Raw genomic sequence first — 16,133 nt, forward strand, 5'->3', positions numbered from 1 at the left:
CTGGGGGTCCTGGAATGCAGCACCCCCTGCAGATCAGGGGGTCCTACTGTGCTCAATAATGGTGGTCATGTAATAGCTAAATTCTTCCTCTCCAAAGGTGTTCCTTTGAGCTGTTTCAAAGAGCCTGTCATCTTTCAAACATGGATAACTCAGAAAATACATTTTTACTCCTAGAATCAAAGGCTTTGGGACTTTGGAAAGAAAATTGGGAAATCTAGACCAGAGGTGTGGAAACGTTGAGTGGTGTCTTGGCGCCCTCTTCTGGTCAAGATATGAAACTCCAGAGAGATGGTCAATTTAGGCCTGCCGGCAGTTCAGGTGGGTGATCAAAAGAAATTTCTCTCTTCTGCCCCAGATCAGCTTCCTCCTAGGGTCTCCTCAGGGGCTCTCCAAATGTCCACCACTTGCAACCCAAAGTCTTTCCATAGGCCCTCTCTCAACCCCCTTTCACCTCCTGCGTCACGGAAGAAACACTGAGGTCATCCGACGTAAACCCTCAACTTCCTGCCCTGGCTTAGATCTCTCTAAACCCAACTTGTGTCTCCTTTCCTCCTATGGTCTGTAGGTGATCCCTCTGGTGAGCTGGAGAGCCCCTCCCCTCCCACCTCACAAAACCTAGACTTTGTCCCTCTCTCCCCTGTTTTTAAAATACATTTAGAAATATATTTACTCAATACATTTATTGATTTGAGAGAGAGAGAAAGGGAGGGAGAAAGAGAGGAACATTGAAGTGAGAGAGAAACATTCATTGGTTACCTCCCATATGAATACGTGGCCCGACTGGGGATCGAACCCATGACGTTTTGCACATCAGGATGGTGCGCAGGACACTTCAAACAACCGAGTCACACTGGGCTACTTTTTTATTTAATAGACTTTAAAAAAATGATTTTAGATTTACCAAAAAAATTGAGAGGGAAAGTACAGAGAGTTCTCATATCCTCTCCACCCAGTTTCCCTTATTATTAACACCTTATATTACTATAATACATTTGGCACAATTAATAAACAATATTAACACATTATTAAGTCCATAGTTTATTCAGATTTTCTTAGGTTTTGCCTAATATCCTTTTTCTACATCTTTGGTATTTCAAATTATTTGAAATTCTTCTGAATTAGAGATTTGTCCATCTCCCCCATTCATTTATTCAATCATTTATTAATTTCATTATGGACTCATGGATATTCATCTAATATAGATTTAATATAACTTTGGATTATAATCCAATAATACTTTATTGCTCAAATTTTTCTCTTATATTTTTAACTTCTTCCTTCTTTGGTGTTGGGCACAGAGAAACATAATCAAGGCTTGCTCAATGATATTTATTGCAGCACTGTTTCAAGTAGCGATATTAGAAAGAGCCTAAATGTCCCTAAATTGCAAATGATTAAATGAGTTTTTGGTACAACCATTGCATGGAATACTGTGTGGCTCCCTCCCTACTCCCTATCTCTTTCTTGCAATGAAATTGATCTTCAAAATATAGTAATTAAGGCCACAGGCCTTAGAGACCCGGTAAGGTTAAATTTTGGTTCCATGACCTTGGGCAAATTATTTAACTTCTCTGAGCCTGTTTCCTTCTCTGTCAAATAGTGATTACAAGAGAATCTATATCATAGGCTTTTTGTGAGAATTAAATGGTACCCATAAAGTGCCTAGAACTGTGCCTGACACGTGGTAAACTTCAATAAATGTTACTTTTTATTGATATTATTATGGAAAGATCTCCAAAACATTGTGTAGAATGAAAAGAGCAAACTGCAGCTCTCTGCTCCTGCTGTTGGACAAAGGGCCGGGTCTCCCTGCGTGGGGCCAGCCGCAACCGAGACATGATGGCGAAGGTCGGAGTGAACGGATTTGGCCGCATTGGGCGCCTGGGCACAAGAGCAGCTTTAAACTCTGGCAAAGTGGATGTTGTTGCTATCAATTCCCTCTTCATTGACATCAACTACATGGTCTACATGTTCCAGTCTGATTCTACTCACGGCAAGTTCAAAGGCGCAGTCAAGGCTGAGAACAGGTAGCTTGTCAGCAACAGAAAGCCCATCTCCATCTTCCAGGAGTGAGATCCCGCCAACATCAAATGGGGTGATGCTGGTGCTGGGTATATTGTGGAGCCCACTGGTGTCTTCACTACCGTGGAGGAGACTGGGGCTCACGTGAAGGGTGGAGTCAAGCGGGTCATCCTCTCTGCCCCTTCTGCCGATGCCCCCCTGTTTGTGATGGGTGTGAACTGTGACAAGTATGACAGCTCCATGAAGATTGTCAGCAATGCCTCCTGCACTACCAACTGCTTGGCCCCTCTGGCCAAGGTCATCATGGCGATTTTGGCATCGTGGAGGGACTCGTGACCGCAGTCCAGGCCACCACTGCCACCCAGAAGACCGTGGATGGCCCCTGGGAAAAGCGGTGGCGTGATGGCTGAGGCGCTGCCCAGGACACCATCCCTGCTTCTCCTGGCGCTGCCAGGGCCGCGGGCAAGGTCATCCCTGAGCTCAATGGGAAGCTCGCTGGCTTAGCCCTTTGTGTCCCCTCCCCCAATGTGTCCGTTGTGGATCTGACCTGCCGCCTAGGGAAAGCTGCCAAATACGATGACATCCAGAAGGTAGTGAAGCAGGCATCAGAGAGCCCCCTCAAGGGCATCCTGGGCTACACTGAGGACCAGATTTTCTCTTGTAACTTGAACAGTTGACACCCACTCCTTGACCTCCGATGCTGGGGCTGCCCTCAATGACCAGTTTGTCAAGCTCATTTCCTGGTATGGCAATGAATTTGGCTAGAACTTTATGGTCCACATGGCCTCCAAGGAGTAAGAACCCCTGCTCCTCCAGACCCCCAGCTCCTGCAAGAGCAAGAGAGGCCCTCAGCTACCGGGGAGTCCTTGCCCCAAAGTGATCCCCGAACACACTGAGAATCTCCTGACCTCTGGTCTCCATCCCAGAGCCCCTGAAGAGGGGAGGGGCTTAGGAAGCCTTACCTCGTTGTGTTAGGCGAACATGATAACCACTACACTACGGAAACCCCAACCTGGTTGTGCACAATCAGTAAAGTTCACTGTACCCAGCCAAAAAAAATAAAAAAAATAAAAAGAACCACCACAACTTCCTATAATATGAAGTGTTGGTGGAATACAAATGCAGGTATCTACCATCCATCCTCTTTTCAGAATGGCTCTTCTAGAGATGTTCCTTTGGCAAAGCACTTACTATATCCCACACATGGACGCCACCAACTGTCAACCTTCCGTGAAATGTCCGTAATGGAAGGCATTTTCCCTTTTGAATATGGGCAGGCATCCTTTCCTACTCATAATATCAGCGATTTTCAACCGTGTGCCGTGGCACACTGGTAAGCTGTGGGAGGCAGACAGGTACGCTGCCAGAATTTTTAGAACATGCAACACCTGACTATTTAGTCAGGAGCACCGGCCTGTTTTCCCTTAAACTGTCAAATAAAAAAAAATGATAGCAGTCAACCCAACAATAGCCATCCAGTGTGAATGAATCAAAATTATACCTATTTTTTCTCAGATTAGCGAAAATATATTTTTGGTGTGCCATAGAATTGAGTAAATCATTTATGCATGCCATGAGATGAAAAAGATTGAAAATCACCGCATTATATAATTAGACTTGTTCATTGTGTATTTATCACCTGATTCTATTCTAGGAATTGAATGTGAGAGGCCATATCTCCCCCCAGTCTTCACAGCCAGGCAGCCAAGCAGCATAAACACGACAAACAAGCCAGACAGAACACCCACAGCTCACAGTGCAATGCACAGGGTCGCAGCTGACTTTGAAGGCCAGCCCTTAACCATCTCTAACCAGGGATGAAGGGCCAGGCCCTGTTCTTGCTCACTGCCCTGATGCATCTTGGGAGTGGAACACTTTGCTCCACTCCGATTGTAGGCCCATTGCTGAAGACCCCCAGTGTCCTGTTACGGCGGGTGTCCTTCCAAAAAAAATGGCGACCTCCTTTGATAATTTACCAAATGTAGACTCAAGTGTACAGATGAACATCCAAGTGCAGTTCCAGCTTTCTCAGCCAGTATGTCTTAATGGATCAAGTCCCCATCCCATTTATTCCACTGGCTTGCCATATAAATGTGCTTTATTCAACAAATCACATTTATGGAGGTTGCCTTAGACAAGACAGACGCACAGATACCGCAGCCCCACCGGCAGCAGTCCCTAGCTTCCCTGAAGGGTCTCCCGTGCTTGCCCACACATTTTTGTGAGGTAAGGTAGAAGCTGATGGTCCTTTTCCTTCACCACATTTTTGACCTATTATATTTTTTGATTTCTAAAACTTTGAGTGCTTAGAAAATGCAAACTTCCCCAGTAAGTTCACACAATGACAAGAATTGCTTGCTGCCAACGAACACAGTAGCCTTGGCGATGACGACCTCGGAGACACACGTGTCCATATGGAGTCGGACTGCAGCGACGCCATGCAAGGTGGGACAACGGAAGAGCAAACTGAAATTCTTCAAAATGCCTTCCATCCTGAAGAAGAGAACCATGATCACTGAGCTCAAGAGTTAAATGAAAAGCCTCAGGACACAACAGCAGAGACCACTTCCTGCCCTGTAATACCAAAAAGAGCAGCTCTACTGTGTTCTATGAAACAGTTTTCTCTGTATTGTCCCTTTCTGGAGGTAGAGTTAGTTGAACGCCAAGCAACAACAAAGGAGTAATTAGATCATTCAGAGGGCTGGGTTTTTTTCCCAATTTTTTTCAATTTCTGCTTGAAAATGGATTACATTCAATGCCACATTGAAACAACTTAAACCTGTTTTCTTTCTTTCTTTTTTTTTAAATCCTCACCCAAGATTTGTTTATTGATTTTAGAGGAAGGGAGAGAGAGAAACGTCGACTGGTTGCCTCCTATGTGCATCCCAACTGGGGATAGAACCTGCAATCTAGGTATGTGCTTTGACTGGGGATCAAACCCACAACCTTCTGGTGTACGAGGATGCTCCAGCCAAACTGAGCCACCCAGCTGGGGCAACCTGTTTTCTTATGTAAGAAGTTATACTGAAGTAGAAGCTCTATCAATTCTAAAATTAGGATTCTGAATCCATATCCATTATTTATAATAGTAAAGTATGTATTCAGGATGGTGTCTAGGGATCAGGAGAATGTTCAGTGATAGAACTCTGCCAGAGCCCCAATCCCCAGCCCAATCTGGGGCACACATGGGCAACTGGTGAGAGCTTGGGCTGCCCCGGAGGTTCCAGAACATGAGGTTATTTTTAGCCTGGCACAGATGCCCAATTCCCAGCCTAGTGTGAGAGCGAGTTAGACGGGAAGCAATCTTACTTTCACCATTTATTTTATTAACCACTTAGGATGCAGTATGCAGTGAGCATCACCTGGTTTCATTGCTAGTTTTCCTTTTCATATTCCTTCCTGCTTATTACTTTAGAAACAACATTCTTCCCTAGGGACCAGGGAGGGGTCAGGGAGAAAATGAAATTGACCAAGTGGCAATGAATGAGGGCAAGGAAAGGATAAATATTCCATCCCGCTCCATCAGCAGAGGGATTGGGTCCAAAAAAACACTTAGCCTCACAAATTGCTCACTTATCTTCCCTGTAGTGAGTTTGTTCCAAATGGTTTGGAAAACTATTGCTGCTAATCAAAGGCGACAAGCCCGTGGCTGGAACAGGTTCAGCATGGGCCCAGCAGGAGTCTGGACTGCGCCTGGACTCACTACTTTTATCTAGTCCAACATTTTAGTGGTAGGTTTTTGTTTGATTTCAAAGTGAGATGGTTAGGTCATTACTGGTTAAATTACAGCTTTTAATTAGCAGATCTATTGAAATGAAATGTCTGAAAGAGGTTCGCATGCCTCTGAGTTTTTGTTTGGAATTTATAATTATCGCTGTTAGGAAAAGATTAGTTGGGGGCGTTAAAGTCTTTCTTTCAAGAAAATCTTCAAATTATATGCTGTTGGGGGAGGGAGATGCCAGTAAGCTAGATATAAGTCTTACAAATGATGCTATCTGTATTACCACCCATGCCCAAGGACCTTGTATTTGCAGAAAAAAAGGGAGGACATATGCTTTTTCCCAGGGTGAGCCCAAGGAAATGGAGGCACCAAGGAGGTAGCAGGTTGGCCGGGACCGTGGATAGCCAAAGAACTGGTTACAGATGGAACTTTGTTTATCACTTACTCATTCCTGATTCCCCCGAAAGGGAAGGATGGATCAGCCGTGGCAGATTTTTGTCCTTGAGGATTAGCTTTCTACATACGGGAGGAACACTGTTCAGACTTGAGATCTGAGCTGCCTTCTTCCTACCTGTCTCAGTCGATGCTCGCTTAGTTGCAGAACGGACTTGTGTCCAGCAGGGGGCGCGCCACTGCTTGATTTAAAGCTCTTGCCTCCATCCCTCGGGAAACCACACCCCCACCATCTGCTCCGGCGGTGTGCTTTTTTTCCCCCTCCCTTTCTCTGGGTTGGTTTTCCTTCTCCATTAACAACAAGAATACAGATTACAATCTCTGAGCGTTGTGAGAGGCTGTCGAGGGCGGCACCCCGGTTTTCTTCATCTTTTCACACGCGCCGCCGCCGCTCACTGCACAGGCGGCAGAGGCAGCTTAGAGGCACCACCTCCCTCCGCCCCCCTCCCCGGAATCTACGCCACTCCCCCCCCCCCTCCGCCCGCTGCCCCCCTGCCAGACCCCTTCATTTAGGCTCTGCAGGTCCTACCGACAGATGGTGGGAAGCCTGTCTAGAGCGCGGGGTGAGCGCACATTTACTGTCTCTCCTCTGACCCCCTCTGGCGTTTTCGACATCTTGTGCCATTGGGCTTCAAATCCCATGAGTGCACAGACAAGGGGTGTCCTTCGATCTATTACCGGCACGGAGCACAGGGCCTGACCCAGGGGCCCAATAAATACTCAATCGATGAATAACTACATTCACATAAACCGTTATTTTAATTACTTCATTCTTTCATGTACTGAGCATGGACTGAGTGCCAGGCACTGGGGAACCAGAGATTGAACATATAAATCCCATCCTTAGGGAGATTACAACCTGGTAACAGAGACAGACATGAACCCCGGGCAACTAGAGTTTCTAGCTTCCCCCAGTTAGTGACTGACTAACTTCAGCTAGCCAGCAAAAGCACACCAGTCACATAGTAGGGGTGCATACGGGCTGGAAAAGGCAGTGTCCTTCTGAAATTCAACCACTTCTTACCTTAGCAGTGAACTTGACTCCAACTTCCTTCCCAGGGTCGAGGGTTGAGGGGGCAGGGCTGGGTTCCAGTTTAGATGCCCCTAGTCTCCTACTACTTTAAAGCTCCAAATTACATGCTACATCCTCTCTTTCCTAGGAAAGCAGGCCGCCTTGCAAATGTCCTTTGACCAGAGGCCCGTTGGCTGTACATCAGGGTCTCTCTGAATGATTTTCCCTCGGGGAGATGAGGAAAGAACCCATTAATAAATAGCATTTTGCCTAAAGGAGTTTTGGGCTTTTGCTGCCACTGGGTTTTTTTGTTTGTTTGTTTTGATTTCGCAGTAGAGTATAGATCTGATGTTCTACTTCCCCATCTTGCTTCCATTTTTATTCTTAACGATCACATTTACTCCAACTATAGAGCAATAAAAGAGATGAAACTCTCCCCCTTTGGAAAACAGTGCACATAAGAAGCCTAGAAGTAGGAATTGTTTTCTGATGAACAAAGTGTCAAGTATTATAGAAGATTAGCTTTGGAGAATGGAGGGAGGGCTATCATCATGGCCTGAAGCAACAGACAGAGCTCTAGAGCTCTGATGGACAAGAACGGCTGAGTAAATGTTTAGGAAATAGTTCAATGAACATACTTTGGTCTCTGAAAAAGGCTAGAGCATGAAATAAATAAGAGACAAGACTTTAAATCTTTTTGACTCCTGCAGCAACAAAATACAAAAATTTAATCTTTATAATTTCATGGTATTGAAAATTACTAGAAATTTTTAAAAGTCATGCAATTACTCCAGCTCCAGCTGCGTCCACTGGCGTGCGTCACACACTGTCTGTCGCTTCTGTTACAATTCTCCCTCCCGTAGCCGCACAGCCTCGGAGCAAGCCAGCAAGGGCCCTGATGATGGCAGTTAAAGCCGCTGCCCTCCAGGGCTTCACAGGGGAATTCTACCAAACCTGTGAACAGAAGACAACCCCAGGGCCGTTTAAACTGTTACATGACAGAGAAAAAGAAGGAAAATTTCCAAGGTCTTTTAAAAATGTGAGCAAAAGACTGATACCAAATCAGTGAAGACATTGCTAAGCATATAAATATAGAGAATCTCATTAATTAATATAAATGCAAAAAGTCTGAATATAACAGTAGTAAATAGAATATAGCATACTAAAATTAATATATCATGACCATAAGGGATTTATCCCAGGAATTGAAGGATTGTTCAACATATAGAACTCTACTACCCAATCCCAGAACTCCCTCTTCTTATAGTAGTGGACTAGGTAATTTAGAACAATCCTCTCCATAAAGAATAATCAAAAAGCTGGACAAAGTAAAACAAAAATATTTTTAAAGGCATCGAAGAGTTAATAAGATCGGAATGAATTAGCAGGTGAGATCTGGGAGAGGTTGGAAATGCAGTTGGGTGAGTAAAGCACTTGGGGTCACTCCTGAGGTCAGTCCCACAGAGACGGGACGAAAGATGGAATCCACCTAAGGTAGGGACTCTGGTACAAACCACTCCATCCCGTAGTACTCATACAGACTCAGAAGCCAGCGGGGGAATAGATTGCTTTCTCAATATATATGACTGGAACAGCTGAGCAGCCACTGGAAAAACGAAGTTGGATCCACACTTCACACTGTATATGAGGACAAATTCCAACTGGATCAATTAAAAAAAAAAAAGAAATCATGAAAGTAATAGAAGAAAATATGAGAAGATTCTCTTATAATGCCAAAGGGAAATAGGAACTCAAGGCTAGTGAATGACCACATCTTTACTCTCTCCTCATTGTTTCCACAAATGATTCCTGGTTAGGTTTGTATCCTATGTCAGTCTTTATCCTAGAGTGAAAAGGATTTCAAGGGACTTCTGACACCCTCTCCTCCCCTTCCCTCCCCCCCCCATAAGAAGGACAGGTGGGTCTGCAGCTTCTCCTCGATCATCGTGAATTGGAACCAGAGCAGTGCCTCTAACTATCACAGTTGTTTGGGTTTTTTTGGCACTCAGTAAAACTGGCCTGTGGTGACACTAACATATCACTCACTAATGAGAGCCCTGGAACAGGCTACAAGCACTTGAACAGTTTGCTCATTGCCTTCCGACCTCCTCTGAGAGGACTCCTGGGCAGGGGCACCCTGAATAGAGTTACCACCATGCCAAGGCATTGCCGAATTCTTGAAATAAGCACCTGCCCTGCTTACTTCTCTGGCATCAGTTTTTGCTCACCCTGGGCAGGGAGCGAGTGGCTACTTCCAAGGCTGCTTCCTCTGCTTGAAACATCTCCAGCCCTGCTCTGCAGGTAGCTCAGATGGTTGGCGTGTTGGCCCAATATGCCAAGACTGCAGTTCGTGTTGTTGATCAGGGCATGTTCAGGAATCAGCCAATGACACTTCATGGTGAAGATGGCATAGCGCAGAGAGACAAAAATCTTGTACTTTCACCAAAAGTGGGACAAAGATGAATATGAGAAGCTCACTAAGAGGCTCACAGAAGAGAAAGAAGAGAAGGATAGGAAACCAGCGCAGCCGGTCAAGCGGGAGCCCTCTCTGGCATAGCGACTACAAGCTGGACCTGGAATCGAAGCCCAGGAAGACGGTTGTCATTACCAAGGCCACCCCACAGCCCGAGATGGGAGGATCGTATTGCAACACCTGTAACACTGTTGTGAAGGACTCCATCCACGTCCTGCATCACATGAATGGAAAGAAACGTCAGCGAAACCCAGGCATGTCTGTGCATGCGGAACGTTCCACCTTGGATCAGGGGAAGAAGCCTTTTGAAGTCAATAAGAAGATGGAAGAGCAGCAGAAGGATTATGATTTTCGAGGAAAGGATGAAGGAGCTCAGAGAAGAAGAGGAAAAGGCCAAGCGCTACAAGAAAGAGAAACAGAAGGAGAAGAAAAGGAGGGCTGAGGAGGACTTGCCATTTGAGGAGGCAGATGAGATGGCTGCTGTGATGGGCTTCTCTGGCTTTGGTTCCACCGGGAAGAGTTACTAAGGCTTCCTGTGCTTGGCCCTCTGCTGGGCTTAACATTGAGTGCGTGTGTGGGTGAGGGCGTCACTTTGCAGGGGCTTACTTGGGAAGGTCCTTAGGGTGGCAATGGAGAGGGCTGGGGGTGGGGTTTGTGGCTTCCTTTTCCTTGAGAGAGCGTGCAGGAGGCAGCGGTAACGCTGTGACGCGTTCCTTCAGCCTCAGTGTGTCACGGGAACCATGGGACCTCTGCCAGCTGAGTTCCCAGGGACGACAAACCTCTTCTGAGGCTGCTTCCCCAGAACTTCTCCTGCATCTTACCTTCTTCATCTGTCCAGTCTTCTCAGAGCATCCTACATTTATCTTGTGCTCTGCCTTTGTTTTACTTTCAACTCTTGCTTAGCCTGCAGCAGAAAGGTGCTCTGGGCCTCCAGTTTCCGGTTGATATCACATTCTTGACCAGCCCCCCCCCCCCCCGCCCTCCCCTTCCCTCACTCCCCACTGTGGTTTCCTGACAACCTGTGCATGCATGTGCTCCTCCGCCTGGGTCAGTGGTATGTGTGGATGTGTGTGTGTGAATCCGTCACATGGACAGAGCCTGAACTACAACTTCAGAGCACCGCTGCCTTGGGTCCTGATGTTCTCAGTTTCCTCAGTGCACGTAACAGGAAATTAAATGGTATGAGTGTTTGGTGTGGTTTTCTGTCTGGTGAGTTTTTCATATGTAGACTGTTTAGCTTTTCCCATCTGTTTGATTTTATTGAGGATTACTCTGTTTTTGTCTTCCTTGTGAGCAGGCTCTTGGAAGAACCTATTTGATCCAAAAAAAGAAAAAGAAAAAAAACCCTCATATGGAAGCCCTTGGGTCTCAGAGGCTGTTAAGCAAGGGTAATAAATGCATTGACTGGGCCTATTAGAAAAAAAAGAATCAACCAATGAATGCATAAATAAGTGGAAACAGCAAATCAATGTTTCTCTCTTTGAAATCAATCAATAAACAAACAACAACAAAAAAAAACCTTCTCAAACCCTTCTACAGTTGGTAACTTGGATACTCCCACCTCCTGGTCAGATGCACACCTGGTCACCAGGGGGCGCCCATTAGGGACACAGCTGCCCCTCCTTCACCCTGGGTGCCATTCGCATATGGCTTGTGTGCCAGGCAGGTGGCAGAACGGGGCTCACCCTTATCTCTAAGAACAGAAGAGAGGCAATGTGTTCAAAAACAACCTCTGCCCACAGGAGAAAAAGAATAGAGTGGAACAGTGAGATCTTGGAACAGGAGAGCTCTTCGAGGGCTGTTAGTTCAATCCAATGCAGACAATTTGTTTGCCAACCCCACTTCTCCTGACAACACCACCTGATTTCTCACGAGGGGAATCAGCCCTTCCCTGGCTCTGTCCCCCATGGTTTAGGTACTACTAACCCCACCCCCAGCTCCAGGGATGGGTCCTGATTGGCTTAAGACAGAGTGTCCCAACTCCTGGATGCAGTGATTGATTTAAAATGGATAGTTAACTCAAGCCAATAAGATGCAAGAAAATGTTTACTGGGGCTTCTAGCAAAGAAAAACCTCCTTGTTTGAGGGGAAGTATGTAAAAAAGGAAGAATGTAGCCTCATGAGTTCCTGGCAGCCATTTTGCCACCACGAGAGGGAGAACATGCCTGAGATTAAAACTGTTGCTAAGGATGATGAGAATCCAACAGAGCGAAGCTGGGACCTGGGCACATTGTTTCAGTTTGTCTTAAGCCTCCACCTGGAGTTAGCTCCATCTCTGAACTGTTCAGTTATGTGAGCCAATAAATGACCTTTATCTTTTAAGCCAATTTGAGTTGGAGTCTGTTCACTGCAATATAAAGTTGTCCAGCTAACTCAAACCTCCCTAACCGTTGCTACAATAAATATAAGTCTTCCACTGGGGAAAAAAAATGTTAGCTCTTTCTGTGCTGCATTGCAAGATGTTCAGCAGAAGAGAAGGGCAGGAGAAAGGGAAGCGTGTAAGGAGCAAATTTGGAATCTGCCTACTTATTCAGGAGAGATGCTGTGTCCCAGGTGACTGCATTAGGGACATCTCTGTATAAATCGGAGAAAGAAGACAGGTTTGTCCTGGGTGAATGTCCCCCGTGATTCCCATTTCCTCTTCATAGAGGGGGGATGATGAATTCGGTGAGCTCTGAGCCCCATCTAGCTCCAACATGCTGCACATCCTTGTCTCTGTAGAAAGAGCACAAGCTTTGGAACTTCACACACCGGAGTTCAGGTCCAGCCAGCACCGGCTGAGCAACCTCAGTCAAGCTACTTAACCTCTCTCAGCCTCCGTCTCCTAGGCTACGAAATGGGGATATTGATCGCACCTTCCATGCCGTGATTTTTATGAAGACTAAGTGAAATACCATGTATCAAGGCCTAGCACAGTGCCTGTTAGGTGGTGTATACCCTACAAACGTCAGCTCTCCCTACCCCATCCCATTGCCCTTCTCTATAAATGTAGAACAAGGGTCTGGCAGCCTCCAGCTGTTACCAGACAGGGGCCTGGCCCTGAGCGGGTCTGCCCAGGGCCAGCTGCAGTGTGTGGGTTCCTGACCTCATGTAGGAAAGGTTTCACAACGTGCGTCCAGGAGACTGTGAGGGTACATTTAGTAAAGCGGGGGACAGTGAAACAAGGAAGGGTTTAGCAAAGCAGCAGCAACAGGAGAGCCTGGGCTGGGCTGCCTCAGCTCACCGGGAAGTCAGAGAAAAGGGGGCTTTGGGGACAGGCTCAGGGGGTTAGCCTGGGACAAGCTGCCAGCCGCCCATTGCTTCAGAGTTTAGGAGACGCATGCCTGTGCAGAAAGAAGTAGGGGAAGAAGAAAGAGAAGGGAACGGTGCAGGGTGCTCCCCAGAGGGAGAGCTTGCAGGCTGGGGCCTTTGTCTTGAGGCTTTTATCTCTTTCTCCCTGGCAAAAATCTTCGGGGAGGTCTCAGGGGAAGGTTTGAGTAGACTATCCATCCGTTCTCCAGGTGTCCCCTTTCAGGATCGTGGACTCCACGGGTTGGTGAGTGACAGGGCAGGGGGTCTTTAGTCATTACAGTAGGTTCCCAGCGTTGCCTGCCTGGTTTTGCAGTTTTTCTGGGCCTGAAGGTGGAATACAACTGAGGCCTAGATGTTATCTCCAGGGAGCAAAGGCCAGGGGAGCAAAGGTCACCCTGGGGGCCAGGCCCTTCTTTTCCCAGTTTTGTCCCCTGCCAGGAGCAGGGGGCTTTCTGCCTGGTAACCATCTGCACATGGCTGTTCATGGCTCAGTCTTTGCGTTCAGCTACCTGTCTCGGTTTCCCTATTCTACTCGCCAAGGAATTTTCCTAGCTTCTCACTGTCCGGTCTCACAAGACTCCTTTACAAACATGCTGTTCATCTGCAAGCTATGTATTAGTCAGAGTCAGCACTTCCAGAAACAATGTCAAAAGAAAGGTGGGGTGGGTTGTGATATCCCACCGTTACAATTCTCCACTGTTATGACAGGGGAGAGTCAGCGTGAGAGACTCAAGGGGTCCTTCAGACCCTCGGAATATTACCCCTACCTGCTGACTAGTGACTGAAATTCCTTAAACGAGTTCACACCTTCTGTCCTTCACCAGGAGGCAGCCAGCTTCTTCTGCAAGGATCGGATGATAAATATTTGCAGGCTTTGTGGGCTACACAGTCTCTATCCCCTCCTCTCAACTATCCTCTCGTGGCTAGAAAGCGGCCACAGGTAATACATAAATGAAAGAGCATACCTGTGTTCCAATAAAGCTTTATTTATAAAAACAGGAGCCAGACATGGCCTGCTGGCTGTGAGACAGGATAGTGAGAAGCTAGGAAAATTCCTTGGCAAGTGGTATAGGGAAACTGACACAGGTAGCTGAGCGCAAGGGGCAAAACTAGGAAAACAAGGGCCTGGCCCCCAGGGTCACCATTCCTCCCCTGACCTTTCCTTCCTAGGGATGACATCTACGCCTCAGTCGTGTTTCAGCTCCAGGCCAAGAGAAGCTGCAAAACCAGTTGGGTGAGGCTAGAACCAACTGCAATGACTAAAGACCTCCTGCCCTGTCACTCACCAACCCGTGGAGTCCACGATCCTGAACCGGGACACCTGGAGAACGGATGGATAGTCTACTCAAACCTTCCCCTGAGACCTCCCCGAAGATTTTTGCCAGGGAGAAAGAGATAAAAGCCTCAAGACAAAGGCCCCAGCCTGCAAGCTCTCCCTCTGGGGAGCACCCTGCACCGTTCCCTTCTCTTTCTTCTTCCCCTACTTCTTTCTGCACAGGCATGCGTCTCCTAAACTCTGAAGCAATGGGCGGCTGGCAGCTTGTCCCAGGCTAACCCCCTGAGCCTGTCCCCAAAGCCCCCTTTTCTCTGACTTCCCGGTGAGCTGAGGCAGCCCAGCCCAGGCTCTCCTGTTGCTGCTGCTTTGCTAAACCCTTCCTTGTTTCACTGTCCCCCGCTTTACTAAATGTACCCTCACAGTCTCCTGGACGCACGTTGTGCAATCTTTCCTACATGAGGTCAGGAACCCACACACTGCAGCTGGCCCTGGGCAGACCCGCTAAGGGCCAGGCCCCCTGTTCGGAAACACTAAGAATTAACCTCAGAAGAGACAGCCTCCAACCTTCAGGCATCTCAGCTCCAGGGGATTTGCTGACCTCCAAACAGAAAGCTAGGATGACGTGAAGCCAGGTGACTAAACCAGGATGACGCACACCGGGCCATCACTTGTCTTATCACATTGGACTGCGCTGGTCTGCACTTAGAGAACTTTTCAACCCCCTCTCTTCATCTCTTTGTTTTGCTGCCCTCTGCCTCCTTATAAAAGTCCTGCCTCTACTGGGAGGTGGACATGGGCTTTGAGACGTGAGCCCCCCATCTTCCAGGTGGTGGGCGTCTGCAAACAAACCACTTTCCTTTACATCAGCTCCTATCTCTCCAGAATTGGCTTTCTTAGCAGCAGGCAGCAGGACCTGCTTTTGGTTACAATGTGAGTCTCCTTCTGAGGGTGGCCGCCAGCCTCTGGGAAGAATGCCCGCCGCAGGAAAAACTCCCAGTGAAATAGCTCAAGTCTGTCCGGGATTCAGACCTTCCCCGGCATTGGAGGTAAGGGGCCAAAGGAAGGTTGTCTCCCTAGACGTCGCTCGCGCTCTCTCTCTTTCTCCCCTCTCCCTCACTCACACTACTTCAAGGAAACTGCTAGATGTTTTCTTTTAGTACAAAAAAAAAAATAAAATAAATGTTCTAGTCCAAAGAAGAAATGACTTCCTTTGTGGCAGCATTTTCAGTGGGCATGGCATTACCAAAACCCCACTGATTTCCTTTAGTCCACTCGCCTGCATGCACCAGACTAAAGAAATGCACAAGTAGCAATTGCAGTATAGAAAGAAAAATAGTTTAATACTGAATTGGCCAATCAGAGAAGGGGAGCTAATGCTCTGCAGACCCAACTCCCTGAAGGCCTGTTGATTACAGATTACACAGGGTGAAACCGCAGGGCACCGTGGGTTGAGGGGCTCGGGATTGCGCTGGGAACTGATTCACGGGAGGTGAGGTAAAGCAAGGAGTCATTTCTTCAGGTCTCAAGGACAGCTCTGAGGTCTTTTTGGGTCCCTGTCTGTTTCAGGGAGCAGTAGCCAGGGAGTCACTCCACCTGAGGGCTCAGGAGCTGAAACACAGCTGGGGTCAGATGTTACCTTTGGCCTGCGGAGGTGGCCTCATTAGTCAGGTCTGAGCTATTTGTCTTCTGCTGCCTGCGGGTTGCTGACTATTTGGGGAAACGTTTAGGTCTCTGGGGGCGTGTGTGTGTGTGTGTGTGTGTGTGTGTGTGTATTTGCCCATGCTGGGTGAGGCCTCAGTCCTGGGCCCTGAGTAACAAAATACCTCTAGGCAGTTTTGTTTAATTTGCTTGTTTGGGGGCTTTCTTTTTAGCTTTTGCCCTGGGA

General features: G+C 47.3%; 2 pseudogenes; both read left to right on the forward strand.

The window, feature by feature from the left end:
- Nucleotides 1–1,839: 1,839 nt before the first annotated feature.
- On the forward strand, nt 1,840–2,820 carry LOC129070156 (glyceraldehyde-3-phosphate dehydrogenase-like; annotated as a pseudogene).
- A 1,587-nt stretch (nt 2,821–4,407) lies between these two features.
- Nucleotides 4,408–10,208, forward strand: LOC129070192 (zinc finger matrin-type protein 2-like; annotated as a pseudogene).
- The last annotated feature ends 5,925 nt before the right edge of the window (nt 10,209–16,133 follow it).

Source organism: Pteronotus mesoamericanus, unplaced genomic scaffold, assembly GCF_021234165.1.
Source record: "Pteronotus mesoamericanus isolate MK-2021 breed Mesoamerican mustached bat unplaced genomic scaffold, CSHL_Meso_final contig_246, whole genome shotgun sequence".
Lineage (NCBI taxonomy): Eukaryota > Metazoa > Chordata > Mammalia > Chiroptera > Mormoopidae > Pteronotus > Pteronotus mesoamericanus.